We start from the raw sequence: 14312 nt of genomic DNA on the forward strand, positions 1-14312 counted from the left end.
GAGACAGCACACAAAACTCCAAACGCCACCTCACTGTATCACCACCTTCGTGAGAACTTCCCACTCACCTAATGAAGGAGCAGCGCTCCGAAAGCTAGTGGCGTTTACTACCAAATAAAGTTTTACTTTAATCTGGTGTTGTGAGACTTCTTACTGTGTAGCAGAATCCACAGTGAAACTGTAGCCTCAGATTAGCAACACTATTTTGTGCCATTTGGAATTCTTAAAGTAAAAAAAATTAACTAATTTCACATCAAAATCAGTGATGTCAAGGTGGCTCTTAAGGGACCTTGGTGTGATAGTACTACAGATCAGCAATGCTAAATGCAAATGTGAATGTCAGTAGCATCCACAGATTCCTGGCTAAGATCCATGAGATGTAATAGATCAAATGAAATTTTGAACTGATGAGTACATAAAACAACATTTTTACAATACCTTAAAATACAGATGTTCACATTTCTATGTGGATCTAAAACATTAATTACATACTGAATGTTATTATGCTCTTCATTTTTGTTTTTGCTGGTGTCATGCAAGTTTAAGCATCAAAATGGGGTCACACTAGAAAATAGTTTGGGAAGCACTGAACTACAGGATGCACTGCAGCACATTAAGGTTATTTCTACAGTATCTCTCGATTTCCATCAAAGGAGGACAAGAGCAACATCACCTCCAAATCATCCTTACATGGGCTTATATCTCTGTTTCAACATAAGGGGAATCTCAAATAATGATCTAGTTGACAATAATATGAGCACCAGAGCCCAGAGGAGAAAAGTGATGCAGAATAAAAGATCGATCATCACCTTTCCAGGGCAACTAGGGTTGGGCAATTAACAAACCAATCAAATACACATTAAAAGAAAGAAATAAAAGTCCAAATGGGCTGTTAAGGAATTTCCAGGACACAAAATAAGGGGAGGAAGTAAGTATGTCTTTTAGGGAAGGAAATTTGCTATCCTTACCTGGTCCAGAGCCATAACAATGTGGTTGACTCTCAACCGCCCTCTGAAATGGTCTAGCAAGCCACTCAGTTGTTCAAGGCGGCAGTTCAACACCACATTCTCAATGTTAGCAAAGTATAATGTGGGAAAATATGAAGCTGTTCATTTTGGGAGGGAGAACAAAAGAACAGTATTTTTTTAATGGAGAAAAACTGCACAAAGTTACAACACACAAGGGATTTGAGGGTACTTGTGCATGAAACAAAAGTGGCACACAAGTACAGCAGATAGTCAGGAAGACTAATGGAGTGTTGGTCCCTATTTCAAGTGTGTTGAAGTATAAGAGTAGGGAAGTCTTGCAGCAACTGTACAAAGTACTGGTGAAACTACATCAGGAATGTAGTGAGTAGTTTTGTTTCCCTTATTTAAAGGGAAGATTATTTCATTAGAGGCAGTTCTGAGAAGGTTCATTTGGATGATTCCCTGTATGAAGGGATTGACTTTTGAGGAAAGATTAAATAGGTTGAGACTCTACTCATTGGAGTTTAGAAGAATGAGAGTTGATCTCATTGAAATATATAGGATTAAGGGACTTGACAGGGTAAATGCTGAGGGGATGTCTCTTTTCATGGGAAAGTCTAGGACCAGAGGACTGCTCCAGAATAAAGGGGTGCCAATTAAAGACTGACAAGGGAGAACTTCTCTTCTCAGAGAGTTGAGTATCTTTGAAACTCCTTGCCCCAGAGCTGTGACAAAGTTCTTGTGTATATTAAAGGCTGAGATAGATAGATTTTTGATCAGTAAGGGAATCAAGGGTCAGGGGACAGGGCAGGAAAGTGGACGTGAGGAATATCAAATCCTATTGAATGGCAGAGCAAGCTCGAGGGGATGAATGACCTACTCTTGTTCCTATTTCTGATGGTCTAACTGACTTAAACAGAAATCTGTTTTCACATCTTTCTATATTTCAGTGTCAAATGAATGGCTATTAAAAATAGCAATGAATTATCAGCTACAAAAGAAAAACAAAAATCAGGATTAAAACCACAGTCCCACTTCATACTCTGCCTCTGGTTTTGGCCTCCACAGTAACCCTTACACTGAGAGAAACTGAAAGGTTTACAATGCTACAAGTCGGAAAATCTCATCTACAGCTGGCATCAATGTTCATTGTCAGGACTAAGCATTGTCGTGTGATGCAGCCAATGAGAAGTAAATACCAAATCAATGAATGCCTGCTTTGCATGCACATTCACGTATGAAAAGATTGCTGACTTACTCGTTGATTCAATTGAACCAGTCACAGAAATCCACTGAGCAGCTCTTTTTGTGGCTTTCCAGTTCTCCACAGGGCCATGGGGAATGAATGAGCACTTCTATATAACATGCACCATATTCTATGAATAAAATGCAGCCAGAAGAACTACAATAGTATATTTCTCCTAATAAAAATTACCATTATTTTTGAAATGGCAACAAATGTAGGAATCTTTTTCACTTTGGTACAAAGTCAAAATTCAACAATATTCAGAATAAAATGTCTGAAATCAAAATGTATTTTAATGCCAACCCATAAAAGAGCACCCACAATTGAAAGTGCAAATTTTCCAGCTGTCAAAAAAAAACATTTTGGCCCGAGAAAGATTTCTCATTAGTATTGAATGATGGGATAGTTGTGTTGTGCATTTGCATCCAATAAAACTGGATTCAGTCTGCCAAACGCATTTCATACGGCCCCTAATTGACAGAAGAAAATTTCATTACACCAATTGAGGTTGAGTTCGAAACTAAAGGTGAATGGACAATCTCCTATATAGCCACACAATAGTCTCTATTCTATTGCTTGCTGACATTACTCTGAACACCATGCAGATTTGACTTCATTATTTTTTATTAATTGACAACTTTTTTTTCCACACAGCTCTTCAGCAAGTCAGGATTAATTTATTTCAAATATCTAATCAAACATGATACTAAATGACAACATTGTTCTTTCTCAACTCGTTAAGACTTCTTTCTACACTCATCACCAATCCTGAAACTAAGGCTCCAGAGACTTTATGCTATGATAATTTTAAAATATATGAAATCCCTAAAAATGAGTCTCAGGAATTTAATTAACTAAGGGAATCTCAGATAAAGGCCACACAAAAGCATTTTGAACAAAATTCAGTAACAAGTGGAAGCAGGAACTTAAGCATTCCCCCCCCCCCCCTCAGATTCTTTGGCCGACAGTTACTTAGACTATGTGTGATGATGTGGAGTTGCCAGCATTAGACTGGGGTAGGGACGTAAGTAGTCTCCACACCAGGTTAAAGCCCAGCAGGCTTATTTGGTAGCATGAGCTTTGGCAGTGTTGCCCCTTCATCATCAGGTGAGTGAGAGGTGAGGCTATGAGATACTTTCAGCAGCACAGCAAAGAAGACCTGAGCTAATACAGGCCAATTTGTATACATGCTGTACCTCAAGATAGAAAAGGGTCCAAGGTACTTTGAGAAACAGAAAACAAATAAGAAACAGACTAGACAAGTGATTGAAATATTGCCTAAAATATGTTTTTAGATTTTAAGCTTGGAAAAAGACAGAAAGAGACAAGTGATCTATGGTGCGAATTTCAGAGCATCAGGACAAGGCAGCTGATGATTTTCCTGCCAACTGAATACAGAAAAGGCAGAGCTGGAGGATCAAATGATGTAGAAGGGGGTTTATAACTGGAAGAGGCTGCAATGATAAAGTTGGGACAAGGCCAAATAACAATATGAAGTTGAGGATCTAGTGAACAGAGTTAAATTAGGTCAGTAAGGGTGGGAATGATGACCAAGCAAGTTTTTGTTTTATTCCTTCACAGGTTGCGAGGGTCACTGGCTAGGGCAGAATTTTTATTGCCCATTCCCAACTGCCGTGTGAAGGAGCTAATGAACCACTTAAAAACAGTTGCAGTCCCTGTAGTGTAATTATACCCACATTGTTGTCAGGGAGGGCGTTCCAGATTTTCATTTTGCGACAGTGAAGGATCAGTTCCAAGTCAGAATGGTGTGCAACTTGGGAGGGGGAAGTTGCAGGTGGTGGTGTTCCCATGCAACTGCTCTCTTTATCCTTGTAGGTGGTAGAGGTTGTGGATCTCAAAGTATTATCGAAGGAACCTTGTTGAGTTGCTGCAGCGCACCTTGTACATTTGTGGTGGAGGGAATGATGTTAAAGGTGGTAGATAGGGTGTCACTCAAGTGGACTGCTCTGCCGTGGGTGGTGTCAGCTTTTTGTTGCACTCACCCAGGCAAGCGGAGGGTATTCCATCACACTCCTGACTTGTGAATGTGGACAGGCTTTGAATAGCAGGTGGTGTTACACTCAGAATTCTGTTATGCAGCATATATGTTGGATGATACAGCTAACTGAGCTTGAACAAGTTGGTGATTCATGCGTGAAATGCAAGATCAAATACTTGCACAGCCTGGGTTGGCCTGACAGGGGACAGAATGGAGTAAGTAATGTTTCAGTGTTTACGATGGGATCCAGAAACAATGGCTTTGGCCTTCCCCATTTTCAATTTCAGGAAACAATGGGGTCATCTTGATTTCGTACAGCACATAAGAGATTTAAGTAATGGAAATTGTGGAATAGGTAAAACAACTGTATGTGGAAATTGACCCCTGTGCCTATGAACAATGTCACTGAAGGCAAGATGCAGGTAGGTCAGAGTAAACTCTTGGGAGAGGACTCTGGTGATGATCATGGGGGGTAGGAAGAGTAACTATTGTTGAGATATACTGGCTATGTTCTGATAGTGAGGAATAGAACCACATGGGAAATTCCATGGATCTAGACAACAGATGACAAAGGATTACATCATGATAGATAAAACAGTTGTCAATCACATCTTATGATATTTATGATATCAGGGTAATTTTAGTTCAGTGATAGGGCAGAAGCTAGCCTAAAGGTATTACAACTAGGAGACTTTAAATGTCTATGAACTAAAGCAAGAAGAAAGGAACGTGTAGATATTCAAGAGCGGCTGTAGGTATTTAAACTACGATCACTATAACATGTTTAGATAGCATATTTAACACAGTAAAAGGTGCAAGGAATGTAATAAAACAAATAGTGACACCAAACCAAAGGAGGTATTAAGACTGGTCACTAAAAGCTTGGAGAAAAAAGGAGGTTGAGAAAGAAGAGAATGCTGGAGAGCAGGGGGTTGGTTTGGAGAGATAATTCCAGAGCTACGGCCAAGACCATGCAATTGTCGATGGTGGAGTGAAATGAGTGGGGCATACACTTCAGGCCAGACTTCTTAGAGAGTTGTAGGCTTGGTGGTTAAAGGTAGGGAGCAGCTAGGCCTCGGAGACATATGATGCAAAATTTAAAAAAAAAATCAATGTGTTCCTGGACCAGGAGCCAATGTTTACAAGGCTCAATGTATGGTAATCAATATGGTCATTAGTTTAACCATACAATTGAGAGAGTCTAGATTTAATTACTAATCTATGCCAAGTTTGCTGATCTCAGTAGGCATCAAGAGGAACAACAAATGGCTTCAGCAGGCCAGGTCTGGGAGTTCTGAAAGTAAACCATCAATTCCTGCTTCCAATCACTCTCAAGTGACTCACACTGAAAATACACGTATGCTCTTCAATAATCATAGGATCTGGTTCAGGACTAATAAGCTGCCGAAACTGTCAGGGCTCACATGTAAAGAATGGCTCCTTACATGCAGTATGAATAAAACCAACCACTGTTCTTCAAACTGTAGCCAAGGAATAGGCTAACATCTTCAGAAGGAAGTTTGAGAAAAGTCAGAAGAATAAAATGGCCAAGGTACAAATACCAACAAAATACACATCTTTTTCAGAGGGAAAACTACTGCTGCCAAGGCCCCTACGTGCTCATTACCATTGGATTCAGATGCACAGTAAATGTCACCCTACCTGTTGAAGAGCTTGACACAATGATTATATCCATTTATCAATCAGATAGTCAGAATTTAGTTAAATTGTCCTGGATAAGAAAACTACCAGTTATCTACTTTGTTTTATTCATTTACGGAATGTGGATGTCACCAGCATTTATTGCCCATCCATCACTGCCCTTAAGCTGGATGTGAGCTGCCTTCTTGAAATGCTGCAGCCCATGATGCGTAGGTACATCCACAATACCGTTTGGGAGGGAGCTCCAGGATTTTGACCCAATGACACCAAGTCTGGATGGTGATCGACTTGAATGGAACTTCCAGTGGTAGTGTTCCCAGGTATCTGCTGCTCTGGTCCTTCGAGATGGCAGTGGTTGGGAGTCTGGATTGTGCTATCCAAGAAAGCTTGGTTAGTTCCTGCAGTGCAACCTGTAGATGGTACACATAGCTGCTGTTGTCAGTAGTGGAGGAAATGAATGTTACCCTTTCCACAAACAATCAAGTGAGCTACTTTTCCCTGAATCCCAGGCACATAGAGTAATTCATTACATTTCTGTCTTGTGCCTTGTAGATGGTGGACAGACTTTGGGGAGTCAAGAGGCGAGTTGGGGTTCCTACCTTTGACCTGGTTTGGTAGCCACAGTATTTATACGTCTAGTCCAGTTCGGTTTCTGGTCAATGGTAACCCCCAGGATATTTGTTGACTGTGGGAATTCAGCAAAGGTAATGCCTGTCTAAAATACTTCTGGGGGAAAAAGCTAACATGACAATCAATTTAGGTCCTGGCACTAATACACGACAGGCAAGTTAACAAGTTATTGTCGATATTATTCACTTTAGGTTGATCATGATACATGCCATATAAGCTGCCAAAAGTCTTAATTAGAGCTCAAAGAAACCAAAGATCAACAATATGCTGTCTCCAGAAGTAACAGTTTAATATATATGTCAACATGTCTCAAAGCTTTACAACATTCATTACCTTCGGGATTGGGCATATTTTGTTGCAAAACGTTGGTTTTCTTATGCTACATTTGGAATCATGAATCAATGTTCAAATCCAATGAAGCGGACAACTACATAGTACAGTGATGTATTTCAAAACAATTCCAAAAAAATGAGAAAGTCAAGGAGCATCGTCTAAAATGATAAAATATTCCTAAATCTAATCGTTCAAGGAGAATTAGAAAGTTACGAGCAAGTTACAGGGTTACAACAACAGTTTAGAGAGTAAGCAGTTCACTCAAACCACAAAAGCAATGCTCCCTTCATTAAGGCATTTTCCAATATCCCTCCTGCATGTCTTTGCACTCCAGACGTCCAATTTTATACTCAAAAATACACAATAAGTTGAGTTTTCTTCAAGTATGGCGATTACGTACGTTGAACATCGCCTGCAGCCATTAATTCATAGATGCAAATTTATTCCCTTATTGCCCTTGAGGTGGTGCTGAGCCACCTTCTCAAAATATGACTGAGCGGCTTGCTAGGCCATTTCGGAATGCAGTTAAGTCAACCAAATTGTTCTGGGTTTTGATTCACATCTAGGCTAGACCTGAGAAGACGACAGATTTCCTTCCCTAAAGGACATTAATGAACCAGACAGAACCTGGTAATTTCATGATCACCATTATTGATATTACTTATTTTAAATTTTGGATTTAATTCACTAAATTTAAATTTCCCAGCTGCCACAGAGCAATGTCATGACTCTGGATCATTAATTAGTTTATGCTTCTGGATTAATAGGCCAGTAATATAATCATTATGCAATTGTACCCCATCTATTGGTTAGCTTCCTATCATAGGAAAAGGATTGTTTATAATACATAACGAAGACACAGTTGTAACAATATTTGCTATAAAATTTTATTGAAAAATTACATTATAACATTCATGTGCATCTGGAAATTTATAGATATCAATCCCATTCTAAGCTGATCCAAAACTCTTGTTTTAACCACTCTCCTCATTCCATTCTTCTGCTACCTAGCAGAATTATTATAAACAATCCTGGTACATCATTTTGAAATAATCATACAGGGTCAACATTTATTTAAGTGATAATTAAAATTACAGATCGGTTAAAGGCATAATAATCATCCATAGCTAATTGAATATTCTAATTCCTGAAACTCTCCTTAAGTTGTTAAAAGTCCAAGCTAATTTTTAAAACTTGCATTTTAATTGTTCACTTATAAAATACTGAAACATTGATCACCATTACCATAACAAAAAAGTAATGCACACAATAAACAAAAGTCAAAAGTCAAGCAAAGGCAACAATAACCTCCTGAGACTTCACAAGGTATTAACCAGGACAGCAACCTTCAAGTCGTCTCTGAAAATCATGAGATTGATAGCAGCTTAGACATGGCCTTTTTGTCTATTTGTGACTTTTGCCATTTGAATTCATATTGCACACTCTCACCATGATTTGTTTACCGCTGTCTTGAGGGGTGTCAGATTTTACTATAATGTGAAATTAGTGACAAAGAAACTTAAAAAAACACAAGAATAATTGGTAAAGCTTACAAAATATCTGTGAATGTTTTGTTTGAAAATAATACTGGATTTGTAAATGCTGCATTATAAATCTCAGTAACACTAACAGGTAACTCAGAAACTAAATACCTTAATCATATAGCAGTGCGAATTATAAACGGCTTTGTGAAAAAACTGTAAGTTATAGCAAAGGTTAGTATTTTGTTTTGATCTCCAAATTATGTATCCCGTGTATTGATTTGACGAAAAAAAAGAAATAAGAATCGATCCTGACACAAGTACAAAAGCAAATTATATTTTTTCAAATTGCAATTTTATTCGCCCGTTTACAATATTTACCGGGATGAATGATCAACGTTCGTACACACAAATCCAAAAAAAAAACCAACTGCAGAAAAAAATGTCAAACCTCCCACCCTACATCATGAAAAGCGAACTAGATAATGCATCTGTCATTTAAACATCCGAAGAGGCAAAATGTGGAAAGTAACCTATGTATTTCATTATAAACAAACCGATGAGTTAAAAAAAACAAATCCAGCCACGTTGGACAGCAGCAACCACATCAGCTGAGCTGCACCAACCTCCCCCCATCACGCAACTAATCACCATTAAAGTCAGCGCAAGACGTCCCATTCAATATGAAGCGGCTGCTTCATTTAATTTAAAAGCGGCCTCCAGACTATCATGCATTCCACCCAGGGGCCAATTTTTCAGTAGGACACGAACAAGTCATCAGAGAAACAAACGGGTGTACTTTTGAAAATGAAAGGGCAAAGTCTCCCCTCCCCGGACGGTGTATTCGGCGCATATTCCCGAACGCTGTCAAGATGGAGGGCGGACACCCTGAGAGCAAACAACTTGTAAACTAACCTGAGGTGCCAAAGCGGCCACCGGCTTCTTTCCCTCCGCCGCTTCCAAGCCGAAACAAAACGAGAGGCTGTCCCTCCAGGAACAAGGGGAAAGCAGACGCCGCAACCACCGAAGCTGCCCCCGTTTGGTTTTCACCGAACAATCAGCATTCCGGTTTGTTATTACTATTTTTTTCTCTCTCCTACCACAGATAGGAGCTGCCTGCTCAGAACATGGCGGCGGGAGCGGGGAGGGGAACGTCTACTAAAAACACGACGTCATGCGCCGGCCCGTCAGCCGGTCGATCATCGCGGCGCATGCGCCGGGCAGCCGGTCGGCCGGCGGTCCGCAACGCATGCGCCCGCGCAGTACCGGAGCTAACCAGCGCCCCCTCTGGTGATCGAGGCAGTTTGCAGCGCTGATTTGTTTCGAAAAATGACTCTCGGTGATGCCTGAGACCAGGCGGCGGGCAGAGATGCGCTTGCGTACTTGGGCTCGCACTGCCCGATGATGACCCTATTGCCACGTTAACGCCATAGAAACGCCTTCCGAACCGGAAGTACTTGTTGGACAGCAGATGTTCGGAGAGGTACAGTTCTTTGCTGAAAGTGTCGTTACTCCCGAGGTTTCATTTCAACAGGATGATTTTGTGAATTTTAACTCATTAATTAGGTTCCAATTGTTTGTCAAAAATAACTTATGATTCTTTTTGTCTTGAGGTCGCATATTGTCGATGCGTAACATAGAAAAAGTAAAAATGCAGACACCCTGTCCAGTGGGAACTTGTAAATTAAAGACGCTGTTCTAGTTTGGCTTTAGTTTATTTATTAGTCTCACCAAGTAGGCTTACTTTAAACTGCAATGAAGTTACTGTGAAAATCCCCCAGTTGCCACACTCCGTTGCCTGTTCCGGTACGCAGAGGGAGAATTTAGCGTAGCCAATGCACCTAACCAGCATGTCTCTCAGACTGTAGGACGAAACCGGAGCACCTGGAGGAAACCCACAAAGACTCCACATGGACAGTGCTCCAAGCGGGGAATTGAATCTGGGTCCCTGGTGTTGTGAGGCAGTAGTGCGAACCACTGTGCCACCGTGCTGTCTCAGTTGTGATCCTGGGGCAAAGCAAGTAGTATAAAACAGATACACGATTTTGCAAACAGTGTGTCTAGCTAGATCACTAGATTCCCAGTTTTCCAGAAAATTACTCATGTGACATTGCTGTTCACCCGAGTGCAGGGTGTCGAAATTTGCTGATGACACCAAGATTGGGGGAAAGGCAAATTGTGCGGAGGGTGTGGAGAGTCTGCAGAAGGATCTAGATAGGCTGGGCGAATGGGCCGGGAAATGGCAAATGGAATTTAATGTTGGCAAGTGTGAGGTGGTCCACTTTGGTAGGAAGAATGGTAGGAAGGACTATTACTTACGTGGCGAAAAACTGCAGCAGGCGACGGTGCAGAGGGACCTCGGGGTCCTTGTGCATGAGTCGCAAAAACCCAGCTTGCAGGTGCAGCAGGTGGTCAGGAAGGCGAATGGGATGCTGGCCTTCATAGCGAGGGGGATTGAATATAAAAGTAGGGAGGTCTTGCTGCAGCTGTATAGGGCATTGGTGAGGCCGCAGCTGGAGTACTGTGTGCAGTTTTGGGCGCCGCACCTGCGCAAGGATATTTTGGCCCTGGAGGGAGTGCAGAGGAGGTTTACTAGGCTGATACCGGAGTTGAGGGGATTGAGCTATGAGGAGAGGCTGAATAAACTAGGCTTGTACTCGTTAGAGTTTAGAAGAATGAGGGGAGATTTCATTGAGACGTATAAGATGATGAATGGGATGGATAGGATAGAGGTGGAGAGACTCTTCCCGCTCAAAAAAGACAGTAGGACTAGGGGGCACAGCCTCAAGATAAAGGGGAGGCGGTTTAGAACGGAGTTGAGGAGGAACTTCTTCACTCAAAGGGTGGTGAATCTCTGGAATTCTCTGCCCGTTGAAGTGGTGGAGGCTACCTCGCTAAATATTTTTAAGAAGCGGGTTGATGGGTTCTTGATAAGAGAGGGGATTAAGGGTTATGGGGAGAGGGCGGGAAAGTGGAACTGAGCCACGACAGATCAGCCATGATCTTATTGAATGGCGGGGCAGGCTCGAAGGGCTAGATGGCCTACTCCTCCTATTTCTTATGTTCTTATGTTCTTATAAAGCAATTGTGAATAATTTGTATGGCAGTCAAGACAAAGGAAACCCTGAAGGGGAAGGTGTAAAACCTGGATACTGGATTCATTGCTAAAAGTAGAGCAGAAATGTTGTTTAGAAAAGTCATTTGGGAAATTTGGTCTGTGTTTTGGAACGCAAATTGTTAATGAAAAGAAGATTTTACAGCATGCTTTTGGGAATGGGGTTTGGGTACTTTCATATGACAATCATCTGGGGGGATTCTGAGGAGAAATCCACAGACACTAACTTGGGTTCAGAGTAGAGTGTGTGTATTTGACTATAACCAATCTGTGTGCTTGAACTTGGATTGTACTAGGACAGGACACTTTGTGTTAATAAGACCACTGTAGGTTAAGATGTACTTTGCAATCCATGTTAATCTTAAAATCTGTTTGTATTCATTAAGCTAAGGGGAGAGTAAAAGAGTATTGAACAATAATTCAATTTTTCATGTTGTTTTTCCTTAGACCAATTAGCGGTCCTGTGACTCTGTCGCTCCATGTTTTCTTAAAGTGAAAGTTGCAGGCTTTTGAGTCAAGGTTGCATTCTGGGACCTTCCAGTTCAGTTATAACACCAATTGGGATTGTAATACAGTAAAGTCAGTGTGCATCTTGTGGTGCTTTTGATTCATTGCCATCTTGCTCTGATTTTACATACATGCATGAGAGAGCTAGAACCACACCACCTTCATAGCGAGGGGGATTGAATATAAAAGTAGGGAGGACTTGCTGCGGCTGTATAGGGCATTGGTGAGGCTGCAGCTGGAGTACTGTGTGCAGTTTTGGGCGCCGTACTTACGCAAGGATATTTTGGCCTTGGAGGGAGTGCAGAGGAGGTTTACTAGGCTGATACCGGAGTTGAGGGGGTTGAGCTATGAGGAGAGGCTGAATAAACTAGGCTTGTACTCGTTAGAGTTTAGAAGAATGAGGGGAGATCTCATTGAGACGTATAAGATGATGAATGGGATGGATAGGATAGAGGTGGAGAGACTCTTCCCGCTCAGAAAGGATAGTAGGACTAGGGGGCACAGCCTCAAGATAAAGGGGAGGCGGTTTAGAACGGAGTTGAGGAGGAACTTCTCCACTCAAAGGGTGGTGAATCTCTGGAATTCTCTGCCCGTTGAAGTGGTGGAGGCTACCTCGCTAAATATTTTTAAGACGCGGGTTGATGGGTTTTTGATAAGAGAGGGGATTAAGGGTTATGGCGAGAGGGCGGGAAAGTGGAACTGAGCCACGACAGATCAGCCATGATCTTATTGAATGGCGGGGCAGGCTCGAAGGGCTAGATGGCCTACTCCTGCTCCTTTTTCTTATGTTCTTATTATTTTCACCTAACTTGTATAACCTGAAGTATCCTGTCCAGGTATAATCCAGGTTTAGGAGGAGTAAAAGTAACATACCGCTGAGAATTTCTCAAAATACCAAAAAAAATTAACATTCATCATTCTGTTTTTTCATAAGCCAGTGGAAAACACGTAGCATTTAATGCAACTGTACAGTGATAATGCTGTGTCGGTGTATATCTGAAATTTCCTGATGCCTTGTACAGGTGGTATTCGGTGGTTGTTATTGATGCACTAATATTTGCAATTTACAGCTGAATTTCTTTTTCACTACCCAAGAACTATCACATGAGCTAAGACAGAGGAAAATGAATCCTTGGGGACAATTCTTCCTTTTGATAGTTTTATCAAAAAATGCAAGAGTCCTAAAGAGGTTTTTGTGAATGTTAGCCAATCCAATTCACTTCATGATAACAAGAAACAACTGAAGGCATTGGATACTGCAAAGGCTGTGGGCCCTGACAGTATCCTGGCAATAATACTAGCATGTGCTCCAAAACTAGCCATGATCCTAACCAAGCTATTCCAGTACACTGGCATTTAGCCAACAATGTGAAAGATTGTCCAGGTGTGCCATGTTTACAAAAAAATTGGACAAATCTAATCTGCCCAATTACTGCCCCATCAATCTCCTCTCAATTATCAGCAAAGTGATGAAAGGTATTGTCAGGAGAATGGCACTAAGTGAATTGCTCTTTCAGAAATCAGATGCAGACACGATAAGCCAAATGGCTACCTTCTCTGTAACAATTCTGTAACAGCACTATCGGCACTGACACAACAAAAGCCTGCTCGTTTGTGCTCAGTTTAGATTTCTCAAAGGCCGCGAGGCTCCCGACTTTATCACAGTCTTTGTCCAAATACAATGCTGCAGTTGTTGGATGGCAGTCATTTCAGTCTGAGACATTGCTGCAGGAGTTCCTCGGGATTCCAGGTTGAACCATCTTCAGTTGCTTCATCAATATCCTTGCTTTCTTCATTAGGTCAGAAGTGGGGATGTTCACTGATTGTATGATGTTCAATACCATTTGTAACTCAGATACTGAAGCAGTCCATGTCCATATGTAGCAAGACCTGGACAACATTCAGGCTTGGGCTGCTAAGTGAAGTAACATTTCATATAAGTGCTAGGCACTGACCATCACCCCATGACATTCAGTGGCATTATTACTATTGCTGAATCCCCCACTATCTACATCCTGGAGGTTGTTTTTGGGCAGCATGGTAGTACAGTGGTTAGCACTGCTGCTTCACAGCTCCAGGGACCTGGGTTTGATTCCCGGCTTGGGTCACTGTCTGTGTGGAGTTTGCACATTCTCCTCATGTCTGCGTGAGTTTCCTCCAGGTGCTCCAGTTTCCTCCCACAGTCCAACGATGTGCGGGTTAGGTTGATTGGCCATGCTAAAATTGCCCCTTAAGTGTCATGAGATGCGCAGGTTAGAGGGATTAGTGGGTAAATACATAGGGATATGGGAGTAGGTCCTGGGTGGGATCGTGGTCGGTGCAGACTTGATGGGCAGAATGGCCTCTTTCTGCACTGTAAGGTTTCTATGAT

At 41.6% G+C, this 14312-nt stretch overlaps 2 protein-coding genes across 11 annotated transcripts in view; one reads left to right on the top strand and one right to left on the bottom strand.

The window, feature by feature from the left end:
- Positions 1-9348, bottom strand: part of mtmr3 (myotubularin related protein 3) — a 96842-nt gene extending 87494 nt beyond the window's left edge. For all 8 annotated transcript variants that reach the window (XM_080208364.1, XM_080208371.1, XM_080208369.1 and 5 more), the window contains exon 1: positions 9235-9348. The gene's annotated coding sequence lies outside the window, so the exon portion shown is untranslated. The remainder of the gene's footprint in view (positions 1-9234) is intronic.
- The window catches only part of ascc2 (activating signal cointegrator 1 complex subunit 2), a 65457-nt gene continuing 60417 nt past the window's right edge, over positions 9273-14312 (top strand). For 2 of the 3 annotated variants that reach the window (XM_080208373.1, XM_080208375.1), the window contains exon 1: positions 9710-9802. The gene's annotated coding sequence lies outside the window, so the exon portion shown is untranslated. Of the gene's footprint in view, positions 9388-9709; positions 9803-14312 lie in introns of those variants that run through there. The other variant, XM_080208374.1, reaches the window with a different exon arrangement.

The sequence above is a fragment of the Carcharhinus amblyrhynchos genome, chromosome 20, assembly GCF_965287045.1.
Source record: "Carcharhinus amblyrhynchos chromosome 20, sCarAmb.v2.hapA, whole genome shotgun sequence".
NCBI classification, from domain to species: domain Eukaryota; kingdom Metazoa; phylum Chordata; class Chondrichthyes; order Carcharhiniformes; family Carcharhinidae; genus Carcharhinus; species Carcharhinus amblyrhynchos.